This window comes from Vollenhovia emeryi, unplaced genomic scaffold (assembly GCF_000949405.1).
Source record: "Vollenhovia emeryi isolate VEMERY1.0 unplaced genomic scaffold, V.emery_V1.0 DF939157.1, whole genome shotgun sequence".
NCBI lineage: Eukaryota > Metazoa > Arthropoda > Insecta > Hymenoptera > Formicidae > Vollenhovia > Vollenhovia emeryi.
Window position 1 is genome coordinate 866,550 of NW_011967209.1, and position 25,706 is coordinate 892,255.

Consider the following 25,706-nt stretch of genomic DNA (forward strand, 5'->3'; position numbering starts at 1 on the left):
TTCGATTACTAACGGTGGGCCCCAAAATGGGTTATAACTGTCTTTTTTTTTCCCAGAGCACCCGTAACAAAAAAGACAATTTGATAATTCCCTCGTCAAGAAATTTTTATGACTGGATATCTCAGTGTATACCCGGGATTTTCCTTTGCGGAGAAACGATATTGATTTTATCAATATTTATAGGGAATCTTCAAAGTACTTGTAAAAAGCACTTTGAAACGAACTCATTTATCATCGCATTAAAAGATACATGAGAATATTACATAAATCTTCTGCATTCCGGACGGGTCTTTTTTTTAGGGGGGGGGGGGGGGTAATTTTGCTCCGCTGTCAATGTAATAACCGAAATTATAGCTATTTCTGCGCGTCTAATATTATGTCAAACAGGACGATATTAATTATCTCGCTAAATTATTTATATGTGTACATGTGTGTGTGTGTGTGAGTTTGCGGATGCACGCGTGTGTGCAAGCGTGTGCATGTATGTGTGTCAACGCGGCAAGAGCTATCATTACACATTGCACGGCGTTACTCTGTCGTCAGTGGTGCATTAGGCAACCGGCACGAAATTCGTTTTATTAAGGAAACGTTGCACTTCTTTCTCGAGTGCAGCTGCAGCGCCGCTAATTGCAAAACGCTTATCTCGCAATATCTTCAGTCGCCACGTTTGTGGCTGCGCGAATTCGGGACGGTTTGTAATCTTGCGAAGAAGCGCGCGTATTAGCTCCATGTAACGTAATCTGTAACGTTACCCACGTCGTTTCTTACGTCGCTCGTATATTTTTATACGAATATACTTATATATAATCGCATTTAAATTTTAAGAGAGCTAATCTCGCAAGGGGTATATAAATACGACAAAAGCTAAGGCACGTTCCAAGCCACACTTTCCGATAGTGAATTCCTTTCTAAATTTACAATTCAGATATTATTATAGAAGATACGGGGACTCTTTTATCTTTTCATTTCTTTTATTTTTAACCGCGGGATTACATAAAAAGGGCGCGAGAGTTGTCCTGAATCAACCGACAGATAATCAAATTGTGATAAGGTGAAACGGATCGATGTTTGTTTGAAATCGAAGTCGACCAAATGACTTTACGAGCTTTCTCCTCTCTCTCACAAGGATCGTTTTTCACGAGCCGCCTTTAGACAATCATCACTCTCGTCCCTCTCAATAATACCGTCCTTGTCGCCGGTACACTCCATGCTGGCAGTGCATGCGAATACAATACTTGAGTGTGTTTACAGAGACAAGATCGACTGGCATGTTGTTTGATGTTGATTCCGTGGTGTTTAGGTGTCACCGTGTTCATTAGATAAAGCTCTTAGGGTGCCCCACCACCCACGCCGGAACACCGGAGTGTGCATATGTTCCGCGAATTGAAGACGCAATGGTCGTGAGATCGAACGATACAAAATTATAATAAATCCGTCTTTTTTTTTTGACACTTTAATTCAGTGATATCTGCATCATTTTGTTAATCTGAAATTTTGCGTAAGCGAACGTGAAAACTGATAACGCATAATATTGTCGTTAACATTATGTATACTAGTAGAAAATTATGCCAAGGTAAATATCGGCGAGGAAATACTTAAATAACTTTAGCCTTTTTTCATTGACGCATTTTTTTTACGAATACGTCGTGTCAGATTAACTTAATTTATCATTTTATAATTTGCACACCGACAAAGGAGCGTTCAGTGTGATCTGATATTGTGTCAATAGCGAAAGATTATTAGAGATTGATTTCGCGACGGCTCCGACTGCGAAGTCGAGATCGAAGGTGTCGAATGCGCTTTACCGAGGAATAAAAACATTTTTAATCATACGCGCAGCGCTACGTGTTTTGTCTTTCTCATGGACCATATCGTATCGAGTTGGCTTATCAGCTTCGATACCACTATCGACTCGAATTATTCTCAGTGGTTACTACCGCTACCGGAAGTACGGTATCGACGTTATTTGTACGCCCCTATGCTCTCTTTCTCTCTCAATATACGCGCTGGCTTCTCTATTGCTACTCAATTCTACTCATCAAAGCCATAAAATACAATCCACAATTCAATCTTTCCGAATTTTATCTCTCATCATACAATTAAGTCACGTATGCGCTAGACGAAAGGAGAAATTATTATCTGGACGGTAAAGTCTCTTCGCGTCGGCGATAAATTTCTGGATCGAAGTCAAAATCCAATTAACGTAATCGAAAATTCCGAATTCAAAATTTAAGCAGAATTTTGAGATCATCTTTATTAGCTTGGCGTACTATCATAATTTCATTAGACATAATAATTGCATCGGATGTCATAACTGAATTATTATCTTTCGATGAAAAAAACTCTCGGTGTCTCTGTTCTCGCGTAGATAGAAATTGATCTTGACGTACGTTCTACGACGGATCTTTGACAAACAGCCTTACTTTCTGCACGAGAAAATGTCCTCCATTCATCTTGTAATAGGAGTCGTACTGTGCGTTAGATTATAAAATACATTTGAGCAATTGTACTAATCTGCGCACGCTGTTCAAGCGGAGCATCGACGTCCTGTTAATCTCGCGCTGCGCGATGCGAAACTTAAGAACTTCGCTGCTAATTGAAATCAGACAAACAGAATTCCAAACGCAATCTACCCCTAACGATCGTATTCCTCGACTTTGCATTTATGTCGGGAACGAGGACAGCCTCCCTCCCGTCCCGTCCTCGTTCCCGGCAAACTTTTCACGACCATTTTCGATCCTCGTTCGAGCACGAGAGAAGGAACGCCGCGCTCATTATCCCCCCCCCCCTCCCCCTGCTCACGTACGGTTCACACATCCGCTTCCGGCCGGGGATAATATAATAATCGGTCGACCGGCACAATACGTACGCGCATTATTTGCGACTATAGGTCAGCGCGTGCGCGCGCGCGCGCAAGGGAGAGAGAGAGAGAGGGGGGGAGGGGGAGGGAAGAGGAAAAACGACAAAAAAGCACGAAGGAGAGATGGATTCGCGATTAAAGGCCAAGCAAGGAGGATGGAGGTCAGAAACCATGGATTATAGCGTGAGACACGAAACGGGGGCTTGCGAGAGCGACGGAGACGGAGGGACGCGGAGAAGGACAGACGGAGAAAACGTGACACGGAGCTCGTTGACGTGGTAGAGGTGGAAGATCGAACGCGAGCACAACACACGCGGGACGTCCGGATGGTGTGTGCGTGCGTGCGAGCGCGTTGGCGCGGCAGCGCGGGCGATGGATGAAAAAAAGCCCATGTATTTGTTTAATTATCAACGGTACCGCATTAACTCGTTAATTGAGCGTCAGATGGCGAGCATTGTATCCGGCTGACACGCTTTGTATCCGCGCAATGCACGCTCGTTGTATACGCACACGCGCTCCGCCACACACGGGACGTGCGCGCGTGTGCGTGTAGGAGAGCACAGTCATAGTCGTTTCTTCTATCCTCGTGTGCGTACGTCCGACTAGCGCCGTTCCTTGACGCGGTTTGTTTTTTTTTCTCGCCCTTCTGTCGTTCATTTCTTCGCGCGCGCACGCACGCACGCACGCACGCACGCGCACCGAGAGCGCGTCGGTGTGGGTGGACGAGCGACGCGCATATTTGTCACACATGTCCTACGTCTGGCGAGTTCGGCAGACAGCGGCGTTAATCGTATGCACAAATAATTAGAACAATGAGTGCGTGCCATTATTCGTGAACAAGGCACGCTTTGAGCGAGGCGTTCTTTCTCTCCCTCGCCGCGTTCTCCGTATCATTTTCCCCTTTTCTTTTTTTCTTTCTTTCTTTCTTTTTTTTTTTCGTTCCACCGTGTACCCCAAGGTACGTCTCTGCGGAGTACACCGGGAGATCCCCTTTTGTCGATGCGATCCGCGGTACAAACGCGGAGGAGAGAAGCGGCTTCTCTTTGGGGCGAAATGATCGAATAACTGCCCGAGCTGTCTCGCACGCTTCTTTTTGCATTCCTCGGTCTTGCGATTGAAAAAAGAAATGTATCCCGCACCGATACTGCGGCTGCGAATAGGGCTTTTAGATTGTCGTTCAGCTGATTCCAATAATTACTCGTGTAGTGTAGCGTGTATGATTAGAACTTTACATGAACGCTGTAACATAAGTAATATGCATAAGTGATATGTAAATAATTTGCATAAACGCTATGACAAGTAATCCCTTTATTTATTATAGTTAATTACTAATTGACAATTCTTTCTCGTATTGTCGTAGTCACCGTGAAATACATTATTATACATAATTAATGTTTATATTAATATTAATTTTAATTCGTAACGTGGGTCACGGGAGTTAACGCATATTAGATCTGTGTTAAATGTTAAGTGTACAAACGTACCGTTATCGTTCTCGTTATTAGGTTGTAGTAATCGATTGCTATTATTCTAATAATCATAAGTAATTATCTTCAGAAATAATGGTGATTAAAAAGGTGATTAAAATTCATTACTGTAGCGCGATTTCCCCAGCCGAAACAATGATATAAAATGTTTTGAACGGTATTTAATAATATTAATAAAATAATGTCTTTTACAGTGTAAAATTACAATTATTCTAAAATTATAATGCTTTACACAAAATCACCATTATTGTACACATGTTTTGTTAAAGGGTTCGACAATGAAATAATTACGTCTCGTACAAGGCAGTTGTTTGACATTTTTCAATTTTGTGACGTTTATCACGCATCAATAATAATATAAAATTACAATTACTCTACAGTAATGTACATCGTTTACTCTGATTATAGAGCAACTTATTCTCGCTTGATTTTGAGTCTTGATTGGCGCCGCCGTATCAGACTTGTTTGTCGCTTTAAGCTTTAAGGGTGCTTAGAAAGAGGGGTTGCGGCGCGGCAAAATCAGGAAAGGAGGCAGGCACAAGGGAATAAGAGAGGGGTGGGTGGAGAGGCGATAAGCATATTGGTATTGAGTACCGCCAGCTGACGATACTGAATTCAATTTAATGGAACGCCGTGACGCGAAATGGGACCTGCACTCGATATTTATTATATGGCGGTGCATTAATTACCGCGGCCCCGTATTCTTCGGGTACTTCTGCTTCTGCCGCCGGTGCGCGGCGCTGGCTTTCCTTTATCTTCCGTTAATAATAGTAATGATAACGAGTCTAATAATTGGATCCCGCAGATCATTAGCGGACTTCCATCGTCGACTTAATAAATTAGGTATTCATCGCGTATCCGTCGCGCGACCGGACACGAAAGAAACAGGTTTAATTAATTTCGATGCAAAATGTATTTTCGACGAGATGGAGAGGACACACTTCGGCGATCCCACCGAAGTTCATTCTGCAAACGATATATTTTTCGTTAATCGGCATCTTATAGCTCTCAATCTGATTCGTCGAGGGTTTCTTGAACGGCGCATAACGATCGCTCGATATTCTTGTATAGATGGGTGTCGCTTTGAACGAAACAAAATAATGGTAATAAAATTAATAATAATTAAATTCCATTGCGCGCAAGCGCAAAATGTAAGAGCTACGCGAATTTCGTTGGTAACTGCCTATTACATTTTGGAATCGGTCGCACAGTATTAGTACGAATTCCTGCTTGTACGTGTCGTGAACAACGTGTGACGTTTTCAACAATATAGATACGTCAAGGCAAGTCTTCTCACTTGGTCACAAATTAGACGCTCGCGGGTCCGAGTTTAAAATAATTAAAACGCTCTGGCGAAAGACAAAAGCGGGTTACCTACCCATCAAGCCCCGCGATGATATAAGGGCAGAGAGAAGGAAGGAAGCGAAAGGGTGGGTCGGGGCGAGGCCGTGGAGAGGTGTGGGACTGGCTCGAGAAGAGGTTTGATAGGCGAGCGAAGAAAAACACAGACTTGATCAAAGTGAAATACGCATTGCCAGCCATGTGGGTAATTATCCTGGACCTTTGCATTAACCCCTTCTTCTTTCCCGCTCTCGTCGGGCGAGCCACCCCTGGCGTCCATCGTGTTCCTCCCTCACACCCTACGGATTTTCCTACCCTCGTACATCGCCGGGGGATCCACCTCGGGATTCTGCCATCCCGCGCCTGCATTCCTCTTATTCTCCGTGCTAACTTGGATTCGTTTTCAGTGTACTTTCAGCGGCGTATCACGCTTGTTTCAGGCGCACGCATACGAGCTCAGGTGATTACGATTAATTCTATCTACCGCTGGAATTATAATGAAACCTTAAAACGAAGTCCGGTGATACAGTCGCGGCTGGAATATTTCTCTGGGGTAATTCTCACATAATCAGGATGGAGAGAATATTCTTCTGAGGATTCGAACGTTCGCGAATTATCTCGCGTGTCTTTGCCGTTAAGTTGTCGAGCTCAAAGACGGTGTATACAATTAATTAAATACAAATGTAATAACGTTAATAAGTAAATTATAAACAATAGGAACATCAAATTAATTAAGCTATTAATTGTATTCAATTTACTTTTTCGTGATAATTTCATTGAAACGTCTTTGCCTTATAAATTGTTCTGAAATCCGATCGGTATTATAACTGCTGCTGACGCTTGAATTTAATATATCAGAACAATTACAGATTACTGCCACCTTTCTAAGCACTTTCCGGATAATGTGTTTTTAAACAATCGTATTATCCGTATATGCGTAATGTCAGAAAAATCAGGTTTTCTTTCTATTTTATCTGGACAAACAGTGGGAGCTATGTATCCTGAGACAGTTTCTACAATTTCGTTTGTACGTTAAAAGCATCGTAATCAATTGCCATCAAATAATGTGTGCGCGTAAACAACCACATACATACGCGTACGCATAATACACATACGTGCGCGCATAGCAGTGCATTCAGCATGAGAAGGCAGCGCGAGCGCCGAGATAGGCACTGCGGATGAGAAAAATAATTTAATTAATCTGATTGAGAATGTTAATGCCTGCCTCGCAAAATAATATCTAAATGAATTAATACCCGCCGTCGGGCACGGTGATAGAGGGGGGGGGGGGGGGGAGGGTTGCCCAAAGGAAGGACGGCAGGAGCGGCGTGGAACGGAGGAAAAACGGGCTGCTAAGGGTAGAAGGGAGAGCTGAGGTAGCAGGAGAGAAGGGAAAGAGTGAAGGATCGACTCCAGCTGGATGCAGGATGAACAGACACAGAACTCACTTGGCACGGCAAAGCGGAGTACGCGGAGAGCGATGGAGAAAGCAAGAGAGAGAGAGAGAGAGAGAGAGAGAGGCGCTAATTAGCTAAGTAAAGCCGGCGCATTATCGCTTATTTTCAACCCTCTCCGGCTACCCCACTCTCCCCCACAACGAAAATGGCAAGTTCTCTTCGCCCCGTACGTAACTTTGCCCGTATAGAATATCGCGTTGCAATTCGAATTTCCAACCCCTTCTTCCCCTTCTACCTTGCCATCAGATCATCCGTCGTTCTCTCTGTCCCGCTCTGGGGTGGCGCACCATCCCCCCGACCTCCCTTTACTTCCAGCTAAATCTCCCTTTTGACTTTCCTCTTCTGCGCCGGGTTTTTTCCCCCCCCCCCCGATTCAAAACTGCGATCAGCAGTAGAGATCGACAGATAGTTTTATGACGCCTCCGTTGAATGTAGGGTGTTTACAGCGTATGCACTCTCTCGAGGTGCTATATGGGCAAAGATCTGCATTCCTCTCTCACGATGATTCGGAATGTATCACGTTTGCCTTTGGATGATGCGTATCATGTCATATGAAGATTGAATACACCAAGTTCGGCAATAATTAAAATTTAGTAGAATTTATAATAAATAGGAACTGTCGTATCAAAAACGAAGAAGAAGAAACGGAAGGTAGCTGTGATGTATGTAAATGAGACGGTTTGAAAACTCTACAAAAATTGGAAATAAAATATTATTACAAGGTAACCGAATTAACGCTTTGAATTAGAAATTCGAAGTTGTTGAAATATTCCGATAAAAATATCAGATCAAGTGTATTTCTACATCTAATAGGATACGAGTAGGATAGGAGGTAAAATAAATCATGCATGCAAAAAGAAAGGAATGGTAAATGCCTAGAATGACAAATATTTACCGTTCATCCTTTCGGATGTTCGTTCTTTTCACCACTTGTCAATCGGAAAAATGAAACGCAGCTGCGAATGCAATAATTCCATTCCACGTACCGATCGCGCGACGCCCGGTGTAATTAACTCTCACTCAAATAACATTTAACAATTTTGCTCGTTTATATCCGGTAGCATCCTTACTTTCACGTATATTACGATTATACGACATCGCGTAAATGATAAAATCATGATTGTGAATGAGAGAGAGAGGTGGGGGGAAAAGGAAATGATTTTTCAAGAAATATGTTTTTAATGATTGATAAAGATAATTAACCGAGTTCCCTGCCATTGCTTTCCTTCTCCCGTCTCCTTTCCTCTCTTGCTTGGCCGTACAGCTTGGCAATCCTTTGATTCGAACCCCAGAGTTTCGCTCTTCAGCCCTATTACCACCCTCGTCGTCAGCGGCGTCCACAGCTTTGAAATCCCGATGGTAGAAACGATTTTCAGCCCCGTACTTCCTTTCCTGTCCGTTCTCTCTCCTTATAGCTTTATAGGCGTCTCTATATCTACGCGCTTTTATCACCCGTCGCGTTTCTTTCGCGATGCGAAAATCCAAGTCGCGCCGCGTCTTAGGAGCCGCTCGATAAACAGCCTTCGAAGTCGTGTTATGGCTTGATCGTTGCTTGGAAATTACGATAGCGTACCATTTCATCGATCCTTTCTATTATATTTGTTTTTGTTTTCATTCCCTTTTTTTATTAGACTGCGATCGTTTAGATTTCGTAACGTCGCAGCGATTTAGCTAAAGATCAGGGCAACGAATGTGAGCAGCGAGTGAAAGTTCGCTAGTAATTATCTCCGTGATTGTCGCGGACGAACGATCAAATGGAAAGCGCGCCGTTCCGAGAACTTATGGATCCGATGTTCTTTCTCCGATCGCCTTATTTCGCCGCGGCAAATCTTTCTTCACGTGTCACATGTATTTCCGATTAACGAGACAGATTAAAAGAAAAATGGAATCAAAGCTGCCCCACGCTGTTCCACGCACAGCGAGTCTTAATGGAGGTCGAAGCTCTCATGTCGGGAGTATTTTAACTCGACGCAACCACACGCATTCGATACGCCGCGACGGGAAAGCCTGGAGAAAAAAAAGGATCTCTCTCAAGAGACAGGCTGATTACCGAGAACAAGATCGTTTTCCGGTAACCCTTTGCCGTTTGTTGCTACCTACGACCCTTTTCTCTCGTGTTGCCTCCCTTCTCCTCGCACATCTCGATATCCACAAGCGTCGAAACAAAAAGCCGCGGCGAACTTTGTTCGCTACCCCCTTAACCCTTTTCATTCACCGATACGCTGTCCCTTCGCCCGTGCACGACGTCCACAATGAACGGGTAATAATTTAAAACATGGATAAAATCGATAGGGAAAGACCTCCGCACGTCCTTCTACACCAACGCACCCTCGCTTTTCTCGACAGACCACCCCCTGTCCCTAATACCGCATCGATTGCGTGTCGTATGCGAGTTCAATGCTTTCGATAACGCTTGCAGGTGTACGTGCGATATTTGTTCGACACGTGCGATGTCGATCTCTCCTCGCACTTGTAATTTCCTGGGAATTGCCAGGATATCGCCTGTGCCTAAAGACGGCGTAATACGCCAATGTTAGATTAAAAAAAAAACTACATTTTTAGCTCTAGAAGCATTTAATTAAGTAGACTCGTAAATACGTATGTGTGTAAATACATACGTAAAATCGTGTATCGAGCACATTGGGTATGTAGTTGATGCAAAATTAATGGCTCTTTGTTCGCGACGGTTTCGCGATGTTAACGTACTTGAATAGTTCAGTGCGGCAGACATGTAAAAGTTATTTATGAATTTACGAATAAGAACGACCGTCTTCGTTCGTCGATTACCAGAAATTTCGTTCTAATTGGCACATCGTAGAAGCGATACTATAGCTTATTTATAAGTTCGATATATCGCTTGTCCCTTCGTTGTCGTTCATTGCACACGTCGACGATCGATAACATTAGTGCAGCTTAATATTTCGTTCAGGCGATAAGAAATACGAATTTCTTCTCGTTTTCATAATGCCAGCGAAATGCAAATACACTTTGCGACGTGATGTAACTTCGGTACTGATTTAAGGCATAAAGGCGTCACGACGGCATTAACCGAAACGAAGTCAGCAAAATGTATGATCGAGAATAGATATTGTATTTTGCGTATCTCAGCAATGACGACGTTTCGTTATCGAAACGGTCATAAATCGTGCCCTGACATCTTTAGTTCGCGTTTGCGTCTAATGGAAAAAAAAAGAGAAGAACTTGTCTTACGTCAATATCATTCGGAGACAGCTTTATCTTGGCCGGTAATAAATCAATTCCGCGAACGAGTCATCGAACATAGTTAACGGTGAATCAAAGGAAAATTATTCTCGTACAAATAGAAAGAGAGATATTCGAAAGTGCTGTCGGGGCGAAAAATAGTTTAGAAGAAAATCAGTTTCCGACGAACGGCCGAATATCGAAACTCGTATACCTAATCCCTATCGGTGCGTTTGTAATTTGACCGCGTAATTTTATCGCAAGCACAATACGTAATGGGAGAAATGACTCGCTACGCAATGTGGCTATAACCGGGGCTCGGTAACGTAAGATTGAATTGGGGAAATTACATGGCGCTGTAACTAGCGATTTCGCGACATCGCGGCCCGGGCAATCGCCTTGTAATTTATCCGGCGCGCGTAATGACGAGCGAATGAACGAAATTTCCTTGAGCCAGACGCCCGGCGGCCCGGGTGATTTCAATCGTAACATTTCCAATCGTAATCTTCGCCGCGGCGCTGCTCTAAGCTCTTCGGGAGAATTCAATGCGGAGAAATTAAGGGAATTGAATTAACCGCGACGGGAGTTTTCATTATCGGGAAAATTGGCAATTTTCCACTGTTAGGCGCGTAACGCCCGTTCTTACGCGGCCGGGTAGGTAATCGTCGCGGAAGCTCCTACGGGGAGTTCGCCCGATCTCTCCGGTTAATTAGTATTATCCGTACGAATGAATTTTAATGTGATCTGTTATGGTGAGCGGCGTATAGATGCCGGCCGCGGCGTGGCGATCGAATTAATTCGCTTTCGAGGCCGTTGTCTCTTTCGCGAGATAAAATGTCCCCGATGGGGACAGTGCAATGTTAATAAAGTCGCTCTGACGATCCTATTAAAATATTTCCATCGACTTGTGCAGCACGTTGCATTCGCGTAACCCGATGCGTTTCGCTGTATGTTATATATCTATACGCGCGGAAATCCGATCGTTTAAACCGCGGTAATGCGGTTAAATTATTTATGCACTTCCAAGGCGCGATACGCGGTTCTTGTCCCATCAATTCGCGCGCGCGTAATTGCCCGTGCTAATAAATCAATATAATTAATTCGCCGATAATAAAGCTCGCGGCGCAATTAATCCGACTCTATCGAAGCAGCGCGAACTGTTTTACGAGCTTCAAAGACGGCGAGTCAGCAATTATTTTTTATTATCGGCCACGGGAATTCCAGCTAATTGCGAGACAATTCGGATCGCCGCGGTCGAATCCTCCCGCCGATCGGCACATACGTCGACTCGCTTGTCAGAGTTAGTCATCGCTATAATTAGGCCTATTTGCGACGTTATGTATGATTCCTTCTGGGAACTGGTCTTCCGATAGATTTCACGATGCGCGCGAAATTACGCAGCGCGATCGAGAAGAAATCGGGCACTGACTAACACTCGCGACGCCGGCGAGCTCTCGAATCAAGAATCGTTGACGGTCGATGAGTCACGGGGCAGCTCGTCTTTCATTTCTGGCCGAATCCACGAATTCGACGCAGCTTTGATCTTCGGCGCAACGAACGCAGCCCAAAGAATACAAATCGAGCGCTTCAACATTTTAGAGAGTATTTTCGTAACGTCGCCGCGCGAAACGAGTCATATTGTTCAGAAGCGAAAAGCATTTATCGGAGAAAAAAAAATGTAAAAACTTTCGGCACATCATTATATTACGGTAAGTATATATCGCTGCGAATGCTGCCGTAACGCGATTTATCTTTCACGAATGGGGGAGAGGGACTCCACGTCCGAGGAAGAGCGGGAATGAATTTCCAATCGGGTATTTCTGTACGACGCTTCAGTCACGCTCGTCGGATTGACAAACACCTGGCCAGATAGACGCCGCTCTGCTCCGGGAATTGAATTTCGGTTATGGGTCAACGACGCTTCTAAATTTGCGATATATCTCATCATCAAAGTGTGTAACATCGAAATAGAGTAAAATAAATAATACAAGGCAGCCGCTGTGCTTCGCGCGCGGCTACCTCACGTGACAATTCGCCGAAGCAAAATTTCTGTTTATACTTCTAATCCGGTGGCACTGGAATAAGCTATATTGCGCGTGTCTTATATCTCGTGCGGTACATTCGAACGTAATATCGACGCATTCGTCGACGTCGCCAAGACGCGCGCGTATCAGCGCGACTACTCGATTCGCTCGTCGACTCTCCTGAATCGGAGGGGCGGCAGGGGGTGGCATCGCCTTCCCCTATTTATGAATCACCTGTACTCGTCGGCACAAATCTGTCAGCGTATATCGGCATATGCACTCGTGCGCCCGGAGTTTGACGTACCAGTCAAGAGCAAGCGCGGCTTCCATCCGCCAGTATCGCAGGCACTCTCAGCCGTCGTCCCCTCCCCCCAATATGTATACATTTATACGTATATATATATATATATATATATAAGTACGGCACACAGACACGCGTATGTATATCTGGCGCAAGTTCTGATTAGACGTAGAATTAATGATTCGAAAATCAATACAGGGCCGTCCTCCCGAGAGTATTAAGACACCGTGGGGGATGCCATCCAAAGACAGAGCGCGATAGAGAGAAGGGGGTGAAAGGATGCTAGCGAGCGGTGCGGAAGGGGTGTGGAGGTGTTGGATGGGCGCTAGTGGAAGCGCGGGGTAGCAGGGGAGAGGGCTTGATAGAGCGAAGGTTGGGGTTATGGTGGTGGTGACGGTGGTAGTATATCCGCTAGACGAGCGCGGGGCAGAGGAGGACGCGGGCGGGTTAGGTGGTGGAAGAAGGGTGCACGGGCTCCTCGTTCCAGGATCTACTATTTTGTCACCAAACCCTTCCTCGCCCTTTGATAACTAATTAGTGTTTTACCTCCCTCTCTCTTTACCCTTTCCACGCTTAGCTGGGGGCCTCTTTTATCGTCCCAATCAGGGGACGTCCTGGGAGGAACCCCTTTTCATGCAGGAGGCGCATCGACGTTTCCAAGCCTTCCGAAAAGATGAGAATCAAAGGATTTCCAGGGCGAAGCGTCAAAAGTGCGGAGGAGGAAGGGGTTAGAGGGAGGAGGGACGAGGCTCGGATAGGTAACGAGCGGACGAGATGAGAGGGAGGCTGGCGCAGGGAAGGGAAGACGTTTATTAACCTGTTAAGACTCGATTTATTTTTCTTTATTTCTCCTGGGGTATTATAAAGTTTGATTACGCAGTGACGGCGTGATTACTCTTTGCGTTTTAATTCCGAGATTGAGCGAGAGCTCAATTATAGGCATCGGTGATGTGACGTTGTTAGACTCTAAACACACTTAATTGGGGAAATCAGCTATAGGCAGACAAGAGCCTAATACGGTCTTAATAATCGATAATGCTATGTTCACGCTACAGTTCATCATGTAATAATTGCTGATATTAATACCGGTGGTATTGTGATTTACGCAGCAACGCCATTTTATCGGGGAAAGAGAATGTCGGAGGAGTTTTAGAAAATATTAATAATACTTTGAGAAATTAAAATGCCTGCTGCCACTTAATCATCCCCGACATCGTTTCTCGCGCGTTAACTCTGATTCGAGCTTCGCTCGCGATTGTGCGTGATGTTTTTTTTTGTTTTTTTGGCGAAAGAAGAGAAGTTAGCGGGTTAGCCGATCGACCGCACGTGTAGTCAGGAAAACACTCGAGGCTCGTGCCGTACAGAAACGAATTTCGCTCCGAACAATGGAGGACTCGATATACGGCGCGGCGAAATCAGTAAAGGGATGGCGAATACAGGGCCGCGGGGGCAAGGGTGGATGGAAAAGGGAAAGAGAGAGAGAGAGAAGGCGCGGTGGGGGTGGGACGATTGTTGAAATTTGCATGAATCGATCACGATTGTTTGGCCGCGGAATGAGCACGCCACCACAGGAGAAATAATTCGCAATCCGTGTGCAGGCCGAGCAATCGAGTTACCGTTTGCCATTTCGATTCTGCTCGGTCCAACGGACGACAATGGCTCTCCGCCAAAAGCGAATCATCTTTGTGATCTGTCCTGAGCCGACTGATCACGGTGCCGGTTGTTCAGATGCTCATGTTGCTTTTTGCACTCCGGATTTTTCCTTGTTTTTGTTCGATCGCGAGAGGGGAACTATGTTTGCTCTTTGAGACTCCGCGTTATTGCGATTCTCTCGAGTCGCTGAGCTCTCGTCCAATAAATTATCAAACAAATCCGGAACTAATCAACCTTATACAATAAATAGTAACGAGAATTCGCTTTACAAAGCAGTATGTCGGGCATATAATTTTATCTTCTTTATAACGAAAGTGTCTTATCCTTTTAATCGCGCATTGTTTGATCGCACGAATGGCACCAACGTAAAATGATATTCGAATATTATTATCGGACATGCGCCCGTTATTATCGCAAATGTGTATATTTATAGATTCCACGGGTTATTACAATGTATATAATTACCAATGCCGGTAACTGCATTGGTAATTTTGCGCGCGTATTGTCAGTGCCGTCCTACTCGCGCGCATGTGTTATACAGTCTAAGCTCTTGACGAACACAAAAATCTGCATAAAATATCGCAAATATAGCAACGTGGTCGTCGATCGCGTGTTCGACATGCCGATTACGCGTAATTAAAAAAACTGATTAAAAAGCAGAGTCGCAGTTCTCGAACTTGGTCTCCGAACTGTATTGAAGCCGTCGGTGGTAACATGACGCATGAGTAAACGTGTGCGAATATGCATGTACGCATGTTCGCTTGCGTGTGCGAGTGCGCAGATATACATTTCGCGAGCGGGAGACAGTAGGTTACTTTTAGTGCACGAGGATTGGTACCTGAGCGAGCACAATACGGGCTATATTTTTATGGGGCCGCCGTGGGGGTCTAATGGCACCCTGCGGGTGGAGAGAGAGACAGGGTGAGGTGAAATAAAAAAGAAACCAGCGCGAGCCTGCGCGTGTGACAGGAAGAGCGAAAGGGAGGGAGCGAGGGAGAGAGAGAGAAGGTCATGGGAGGTGAGGAGGTGCGGGTGGAAAAAAAAGAAAAACAGGGATTTGGTATAGACGTCATTGTTTCCGTTCGGCACCCTTCTCGCTCCTCCTTCCTCCGCGTTTCGCTCCCGTGCCGAAAGTCCCCCGCCGCCCGCCGCGGCGTGCCGCCCCGGCCGAAAACTACCCCTTACAACGGGGTGCCTGCCATTCAAGCTACTTTTTCATCTCTCCTCTGTTTCTCTTCCCGCGTTCTTCCACACATAGATTACAATATTACCACCTACCCCTCTTTCAGGCTTGCTCACCCACCCCCTTCTTCTGCCGTATCTCTCCCTCTTTTTCGCAGCGACCGACGCCGCCGCGGCGGTACGCGTCCTCTGATATATACGTGCACTTCTGATCATAACATAAATTTTAATGATGGCCGTGATGAAAATATAAGAACGCCCCGATATTTATGGCGTCTGTCCCGGCTACCGTCTGCATTCTCCTCGCATATATGCGGACGCATCAACCCCCTTCCCTTGCGGACGATTTTCTGACGGTGGATCTTCGTCGTATAATATTATACAAGTTGGCGGATGATACATGAAGAACTAAAAGATTCTTCGCAAACCATACGATATGTGCAACATTTCTTATTACCATATTATCGCGCTCCTGTCTCATCGTGTTAAAAAAAAATATATAAATAATTTTAATACGTTTTTCGACTCGTGGAATTATCCGAAAATTTCTAGTAGAATTCGATAATGTATAATTATCGTGTCACTCTGACTTATTTGTACCGTCTGAAGAATTAACAGTATTAACGAGAGCGAGACGAAACTTTTTGCTTCTCGAAGCTAAGTTTGGTTCGGCAACCGATAGAAGGGAAACGTCACCGGGGCCGCGCTTTTTGTTCTTCTTGCGTTGGCAGAGGAAATCAACGCCGACGCGGCTCGAGAACGTCGCTGGAAAGAAAGATCCCCCTCGTGGATCGCTTCATGTTTTCTGCCGCGCCTTTCCTTGGCAGATGATCACCAATCTTTTTTTCCGCTGCCATCATGATTTATTAGTGCAGTGCGCGTGAGAAGATATCCGGTCCTGTTTCGTCGCCGCTGCCGTACTTATGCATTCCGAAGACACCGATATAACTCCGCTACAACGTTGCAGACAGAGACACACGAGAGAAGCGTGTTCGGATACTATATTACACCCGGACGTTTACATTGCTCGTTAAATTGAATCTGGTACAGGAAATTCCGTCGTTCCACCGCCGAGGGTGAAGAAGTTTTTCTAGGCGTTAATCGCGAGAAGGGAGGCGCGTAAAACCAATGTTTTCGAGGACCAATAATTGTAACGATCAAATGTTTTTGATATCCCATCGCTTTTCCGTACGAAGCGTTTATTTCGAGAGAATTGCAATTTTGAATGTTATTGCAATAATTGTTTTCTCACCCTTTCGTTCTAAAAAAAAAAGAAAGTTGTTAGCAAGTTTGAACAAAGCTCCAGAGTCAGTTTCAAAGCTCGACTTATATTTCTTCGGAAATACATGACTCATCTCCGCAATGCATAGCACTACATAATGGTACCTACGTAGATACATTGAATTAGAATTCAATAGCAACTGTAAATGCATTAGCAATGTGGATGTAGATTGTAGCGGGTATAATGACGTTATCGATCTCGGCTCGAGGCATGGAGATTATTATGTGGATATTGGTATATTTTCGGAAGTCGCCGAGAGCTCCCTACTGGTTCGAGGCATCGGCGACGTCAACGCAGATTCAAAACAAGAGCCCGTGATTGGACGCTCCGGGCGCAACGTGAAGTGGAAGGGAAGAAAGACCACGGGGGAAGGGTCTAGGAACTTGAAAGAGTGCTCGTGTCTAATGATGTTTAAGAAAGGGCTTTAATTTTTCATTAGGACAACGGGGAACATCAAAGGCGTTCCTTTATTTTTTAACCAATGCCCCGAGGCTAGTTTCCGCCCGCGCAGCCGCCGCGCCGGTATATTATCCGTTCCCGACTTCCGTTCCGAAATACTCTTCTCAGCCGACACCCCCGGCTGAACGACGTATTGACATTTCTTAAATATTGCCGTCCCGATGCGTCCATATCGAGAGACAGTCTATTTGCCCCCGGGAGAAGTTCGTTCTGTCTCTCTCTCTCCCTCCCTCCCTCGCCCCCTTCGCGCAGCGGATTGCATGGTATCGTTGTCAGAAGTCGTCGGCGCACGTGGGAACCTGCTCCCTACGCCACATGGAGGATCGTCCTTAGCTATTAAGGGCCCGCGCATATGCGTGTGCCCAGAGTAAAGAGCACGACAAACGGTCGACGACCCTCGGAGGAATGTGTCTCTTAGGACAACGCGGCCGCGTTTATTGTCCTAGGATTTAACGAGCCCATTGTAGACGAGTGCCTCCTATCTCTTCTTCGCTCGCGAATGAAATCTATGCACGCGTACATATACGACGGCATATTGGGAGATAACGTTTAAATGCAATTTTTGCCCAGATTTATGGTCGCGTCATTTCATTCCTTGTTATCGCGTGTTTGGATCCTCGAGAGATACTCGCTCGTGTTAATACATATTTTGCGATATTGTGTGCTGTGCACGCAAATGCCAGATTTGCTCCATTGAATAAATCGAATCATGCGCGGAAATATTTAGTCGTGAAAACATCATTGCTTTACGGCGTCGCCTTTCGTTCGAGGCGAAATGCAACGGGAAAGTGTGGCGCGACGCGATCAATGATAGCGATCGCACCACGCGCTCCTCGTCTCTGATGCTCGAACAGGAAGATGCACGGACAGTCAATCGGAATGGAATCTGACGGTGAGAAAGAGGCCCACGCAAGAAGCTCCTTGGCTTTCTCCTCGGCGACTTCTCGTGTACGAGAAATCTCCCGAGTCCCCAACCGCATATTGCAGCATGTACCGGGGCTTAGAGCCGATCGATATCTTAATAATAAATACAAGAGGGGTTCACCCTGATGGCTGGTTGGTGTGAGATTGAAGAGGGGGACTGTGGGGAGGTGATTGGGGGGGTGGAATGACGCCACGTTGTATCGGTGGCGCGGAGGATTTGCGTTAGATAAAACAAACGGGAGGAAGGACAGAGTGAGAGAGAGAGAGAGAGAGAGAGGGAAGGAGGGAGGGAGGTAAACCGGGACGAAAGGGGAGAGACGGGGAGATCAAGGGAGGGTGAGAGGGGTGAGCGAGAGGGAGATCATTCGCACCTCGAGGTGTAATGAGAAAATTTGAAATATCGCGGGCGTCTCCCGTTCTTCTCTCCCGCCATTCCTCTCCGCCACTCTCCACCTCTTTGTCTCTCTCTTTCTCGCTTTCTCTCACAAGTCCCTTCTTTAAAAAAAAAAATATATATATATATATCCACGTCGGTAGTCATAAACGGCTGATCCGCGTATACTCGTCCCCTTGCTCTCTCCTTTCCGCTCTTTTTCTCCGCCACCCTGCGGGAGATTATAAAGGCGCCTGGTATAAGGCACTCTCTCCTCTTACTCTCTTTCTTCGTTTGTTTGCCCGCCTTCTCTCTGTCGCCCCCGTATTGCCGCCCCGACCGGGCGAGGAGTTTTCGTGGACAACCGCGATTACACACCCGTCGCCGCGACGCCGCCGCCGCCGCGCCGCCGCCGCTGCGACGCGCGATCGACCGGCGACCTATCGATCGACCGTAACTTTAACTCGCCCGAACATCGTATCTGTCGTAAAAATATCGGTGTAGTTTTAATGAACATTTAGATACGGTCGGGCGTACGCGCTCGAAATATGGGTCACGACGCTTGATGTCTGTGGCTCGCAGACGCGATATGAACGGGCGCGATCTTGCTCGGCGTTTACAATCGGCAATTAGCAAGCCAAACGCGACATCGCCACCCTTTATGCCCGCATAAATTCACCCTCTTTCCCGCCTATCGCGCGGTGTCACTTCGGGCTTTCCGCGGCTATCCGTTTGTGTCATTGCTCGCCACGAAAAGGCAGTGTCGGGGAAAAAGGAAGACTGGATGCGCTATTAGTTACTACGCGTCTTTAACTACTGGCGAAAGAGAGTCGCTCCAACCTCGTGGGGAGAAAGATGTATCTTTATGCGATGATGAATACTGGAGGCATCACGCGAGGCAGATTGTGCGAGAAACGTAAATGCGCCAATATTCACGGAATATCGCACGGAATGGCCTTTCCTCATTGCAGAAGCAATGATACGTATATTGATCTGACAATGGCACAATGTCGTGTTCGCCAGCGGCGGCGTTCACCGACGCGACTCTTGGTCCCCCGCGAATCCGCGCCACTCGGCGGCGTTTGAGGAGGAAACCGCTGACCAAAATGTGGTACACCAATGCTCACTAATGCCCAGTGAGGCCTAAGATGGCCTAGTGATGTCCGGTAATGCCGCAAATCTGTGCACCATAATGCCCTCAGCGGTTTACTCCTCGGCGGCGTCTTACGGCGCGATCCCACCGTCCGGCGCTTTTATCGCGCTCATCGTTCGAGATTTACATATCGCTCCGCGCGCGGGCGATCGATCGAACGTCTTCGCGATTCCGCTCGCTTCGGAAATTCCCCGGCGCCTCTTACATTAGTCAACCGGCGAGAAATAAGCGGAGGAAAAAGAAGAGTGGTGTGTCGATGATGCCGGGCGCGCGGATAAAAATAGACGCGGGAACGCGTGAGGGCGAAGGCGCGTGATCTATTCGGGATTCCGCGTTCGGCGCACAAAGAATGCTCGGCGTTCGACGGGGCAAATATCAGGCGTGCCCGCCGTGTGTCGACCGACAACACGAATATGTTCTCCGCCGTGAGAGGACGGTGTTGTACAGTTTCAATCTTCTCCTAAACTGTACGCGCGATGATGTTCATAAAAGTCACATATAATACACGGGGTAAACCGCTGAGGGCATTGTGGTGTACGGATTTGCGGCACTACTGGGCATTACTAGGCGTCTTTGGGCATTAAGCCTTGCTGGGGCATTATAAAGATAAGATAAAACAAGATAAATAAGAGAGTAAGATAAGGTAACGTCCACTGGGCATTAGTGGGCATTGGTGTGCAAGATTTTGGTCAACGGTTTCCCCCTCGACGCACACTCTCTAAAAATCAATCAGTGGATTATCACTGAAAATCGCAATGGTATACTTGTAACTGTAAATCATATTCACTGTTTTCAGTGGTAATCCACTGATTGACTTTTAGAGAGTAAAGAACTGCAAAGAGGTGAAACCGTATGGGGTTTGCCTTTAAATCTACCGTAGCTTTTGTTGTTAAACCTTGGTAGGTGGCTTTATAACGACCCGAGATAAACCCAACTCGCAATGACGGTCGAATCGGCCGAGAGAGCCGCTTTTTGCTATTCTCAATCTTCCTTGCTCGACGGCTGAGAGAGGAAGGTAAAAAAAGGAAGAAGACGGCGAGAGTCGAAAACTCTTATTCTGGAGTTACCTGAAATTGACTGCGCGGAGATTAATATCCCGCCGGTCAATCTCCGAGGTATATAAATGCTATTCGTCTGTGCTGACGTTATTTTAGACGATAATTCAGTTCCGTCGAGAATATAGTGCCATTATCTTATTAGCACATTGTTATATTCAAGTGTCCAAAAATTTATCTATATCGATTGCACACATGTTTATGGAGGTACATTTAAAAAGCATAAAAAGTGTAGAAAGAAAATGACGGTACACGGCGGTGTATTTATAAATAATACATAAAAAATGTACTCGCACGCTTCCTCGATTGGCCAACGGTCTTTCCAATAATAGACCGCTCGAATGATCGCGACGGTGTAACGAATAAAAAGGCCCTCTGTCCAGACGCACTTACAGTCGGCCATTATGCAACGATGCGGCGATAGCGCGTAGGAAATCGATTCCTTGGACTTTCGTCGCCGCCGGTAGAAGCGGCGATTGCACAAAGTGCGTACCCGTATATAGACGCGGGAGGGATAAATCCCGCAGTTAAAGGTTTCTTGCGTCCGCGCGCGTTGCAAGGAACCGAGATTCCGTTGCGTCCCTATGTCGAATCGGTGAGTACCGATCGATCGGCGCAGCCGGGCACCGTGCAGGTCGGATAACCGTCAATTTGCAAAAGGGGTGTAAGACGGGCGTCGAGGCCGAGACGAAACGACTCGACTCGACTCGACTCGACTCGACCAACCCGATCGAAGTGCCGGCACACATCGCGATTGCTCTCACCTTCTTCCCTCTTCAGGGTTGAAAGGCGGCTGGTATAATCGACGCTGTCGGACGATCGAATCGAAGCCGCGCGCGGCGGCTGTGGCTGCCAGTAGCATCTCGTAATGATAGGCGAGGACGACGGGCGCCCAATCGCCCGATCTGACGTGCGCCCGTAACGAAGTAATTCGATCGTGTCACGAAATCCGCTCCGTGTATTTTGCTACGCTCGCCATTCCTTCCGCGAGTCCCCGCGAGGCTCGGCGCAGCTGCTGCGATTTCGATTCGTTTTCTCGCTGACGCGAACAATGCGCGGCGAGTAAAGCAAGTTTGTCACTTTATTCCGACATTATCGAATTCTCAACGGGCAGCGTTGTAACGTTAGACCTACACGATTTCCCGCTAAAGGTTAATGTGCTTCTCAAATTGGCGCGATCGATGAAATCGATGGATGATATTACAATTTTTTTTTTTTTTAAATACGACGTACTTGGAAATTCATCAGAGATTATCGGGGCGCTTGTACTCCTGTGACGGGACAACGGCGTCGCGAACCGATGCGCGGGTACTTTAATCGGCGATCGGCGGCTTTCTGGATCTGATACGGAAAGTGTAGAGAGCGAGAAGCGCGGCAAGGGTAGAGGATGTTATTCAGAAGCGATAAAATCGTCGTAGTTGCATGTAATGACAAACACATGCGTTCTCACCCCGATCCCTGACTCCGCGGTGGTATAGGTCGTCCTATCGGTCCGCCAGATCTATATAACATGGCATATGTTTAGGTCATTAATTAGCATCTGGAGCCAATTAAAGTAATTACGAATTCGACGGTAAAATATCGCCGCGCGAGCTACGGGCGGTCTAAGAGCGCCTTGGGCTCCGTCGGCGTCGGCGCGGCGTTACGAGCGATTCCCGTAGCCGCACGGCATACACGCAACAAAACCGAACCACGTCAGTTTTTATCAGACATCCGTCATGTTGTGAAGGCGATCGATTGTTCTACGAAACTATAACGGGGATACTTATATTGCCGCCATGAGGCAATGTAAAGTTCCCCCCGCCGGCATTACGCGACCGGTCTATTATTCTCGGTATCGCGATCTCGTTACTAATGGCATCATTACTATCCGTTTCGACAAGTTCGGAAACTTTAGCGACGGTCACTTGCAGAGCTTATCGAAGTTAAATATTGACTCGTACCTACAATATATATTATGACCTAAAAGAAATGTAGCACGGTACTGTGCGCCGAGCTAAACATCAAGGCGGGGGGGGGGGGGGGAAATATATATATATCTGCGCTGTGCACAATTTAATTTATTCATACAGTTTCTCATTAAATGCGAAAACATTAGATCGCATCAATGCGATCCTTATATCACGTTTTTTTTTTTTCTATAAAAACGCCGTGCCTCCTACTTCCGGCGATGCGTAAACGTAGTGGGAAATATAAATTAGCCCGTACATCGTAATGCAGTTAATTACAAAATAGGAACGCGCGCTTATCGCCATATTCGCGCTTATTTGCGATGGTGAATATTTAGCGCAACAACAGCGGAGATGCATCGGCGCGATACGCGTTCGGCGCGCTATAAATCATCGCCGGCGGAATCTTTTACGTTTAGATCGCGCGTTATACGAGCGCCGACGCTCGATCGCTCGGGACGTTCGAAGAAAACCATTATCCCCGAACGACTTCCGCTGTTAATATAACGATCACGGTGCGCGCGGGAGGACGATCGTTATCGGCGATCCTCTCTCGATCCTACGCGTCTATCAGGCCGCCGCGCCGCGCGAGTCCTCGGAATTTCCCCCGCCGCCGAACATCAGTTTCCTGACGTGTGTCCACGTGACAAATACGCAGGATGCTACCAGGCGGCAGCTATCGATACGCATCCGCCATTCGAACAGCCGTATATTACGGCTCGCTCTCGGATATGTATTTATGCTTCCCGTATCATTTCGCAATTATCGATAACATCGTCAAGGCTTTTTGCAGGAAACAATGGGTCATTACTTGCCTGCTGTAGCCTGGTGCCTCTGTTTCTCCTTCTCCCCCCCCCTGCCCCCCCCCTCCTCTCTCTCTCCCTCTGTCTCTCTCGTCGCCTCCAACTTTGTCCGCGCTACACGCTCGTCCTCATCTCTCCCGACCGTTCGCCAATCGCGACGCCATATGTGTGTCTCACGAGACGTCATACACATTGACGGATCGATACGCACGCCGATGCCCGCGTTTCCCATCAGCTGAATGACCATATGGAACCTCCGATGTCGTTAGTATTATTTTCAGTGTGGTCGCGCCTTTACCCGAGATCAATATAATCTTACATCGAGATAAGTAGCGTCTACGGCTTTGATTAACACCTATGGGTTGTAAGCCACTTGATTTTCCCCGTCCGCGCCGTAGGTAGATTGTAGGCTGCGCGCTCGGGAAGACACAGCGAATCCGTCGATCGGTCGATTGTCGGCGTATTACTCGTACTCGTTAATGAATAAACGGCTCGTGCGGCTTACGTCATCGGCGCTCGATTGTTGGCCGCGGAAGCGACGCGGGTCCGGCCGTTTCCCTTCCGTCGCGGCGAGATACGGTGCAGATACGGCGGTATAACCTGTTTGATTCGAGCGATCGATCCCGAATCCCTTTCCGGATGCCTTCCCTTTCGGATCGCCGCGAACGTGGACGGGGCGGACAGTGAGTAGAAGAGAGGACACGAATCGCAGGCAGGGGTAAACTATCCCCGGCCGTGTGCAGGCCGCGAGCACGGCCGGGGGCATAGGCCGTTTCGAGGGCTACTTTGAATATAAAAGCTGCTATAATTAATATCCAAGCCGGCGCAACGGGACGGCGAACAATATTTATTAGATACTTTATGGGCAAAGTTTAAAAAGGTAATCTCCTTTCTGTACTTAACGGTTTTACCTTCGTTAACGGTAACCTTCGTTATTTGCGTATCGGCTCTCCCATTTTCTCGATTGACGAAAAAGTTTTCCATTCGAAAGAGAGCGGCGCGTCGCGCGCCTCCGCGCTCGCGACACTCGTCTGCGCTCCACGCTGATAAAGGGGTAACGTCGTAACAGACGTCGCGCATCGGCATGTTAATTAACGAGCTCTTTGCCGTAGAGATCCGGCACGAGCAGACGCCAAAAGTATTTCGCCGTTAACGGTCTCCTTGAGAGAGTTTACGCCTCCGTCGCTCTTGACGGAACAGTGGTCTTTTACGTGTCGATATGCATGAGCGACCTCAGCAGAAATGCAGAAACCCTGCGACGCGTGTGGGACGTAATTATTGTGACTGACATGTTATAGCGGCAACGATGTTTACACCGCGGACATTAAGTAACGGTTAAATTTGCAAAAATACTTACGGCGATTGTAGCGTTTATATTTGCTATTGCAGCTCGCCGCATGACGCGCGATACGTACACTGAAAAAAATTTCTGGTTGAATATGGACGAATCAGATAATTCCTTTAGGATTTACCAGAATTCAACCAGAAATTTTTTTCAGTGTAGAACGAAAGAAAAAAGGTGATTCTCAATCACGTCAGTTTCGCGAATAAATATATATTTCTGACGTAGACAGAACCGTGCAGGTGGTTCGACGTAAACTACCTCGGAAGCGGCCTTCGAATTCCGGTTACATTAAGGAGCGACATTCCCATACGTTGCGTTACGGAACGGCCAAGTGCGTTACAATGTCCAGAATCAAAGAAACCGCGACGCCAGCCTACTATTTCCTGCGCCGAGAATATCAAAGCGGGGTCGCGCGGCTCGACGGGCCGTCGTTTCTATTTTTGCCGGCTTTTCGTAGCCGCGAAATTAGGTGCAGCCGGCGAGAATTGATTGATTTCGCGTCGCACGGCTCCGCGACGGTAATTTAACGATCCGGACCACCGTGAAAAATTTGCACAGAGCGCGCACCTTAAGCGCAATCGTCCGCGCCGTTAAAACCCTGACTGCAAAATTAAACCTGTTTAAAGCGAAATGGATTACAGCCTCGCGCGAATTACGAATTCATGTCTCGGTAAGCAGGGACTATCGTTTGTTATTATTAACTCGAGAAACGGTGATATTTTTCCGTCCTTCTATTAGTCAGCCCCGAAAATCAGTTCGTCAAATGTCTGCGACGTAAAGAACTTATATCGGTAGCGCTGATTACAAAAATTAGCCAAATATCGCTCGTCTACGTCGCGTGATATTGTCAAGAGATG

The 25,706-nt window shown here is 46.8% G+C and overlaps 1 protein-coding gene across 5 annotated transcripts in view; it reads left to right on the plus strand.

The window, feature by feature from the left end:
• The window catches only part of LOC105564947 (homeobox protein cut), a 136,976-nt gene that overhangs the window by 44,639 nt on the left and 66,631 nt on the right, over nt 1–25,706 (plus strand). The window lies entirely within an intron of this gene.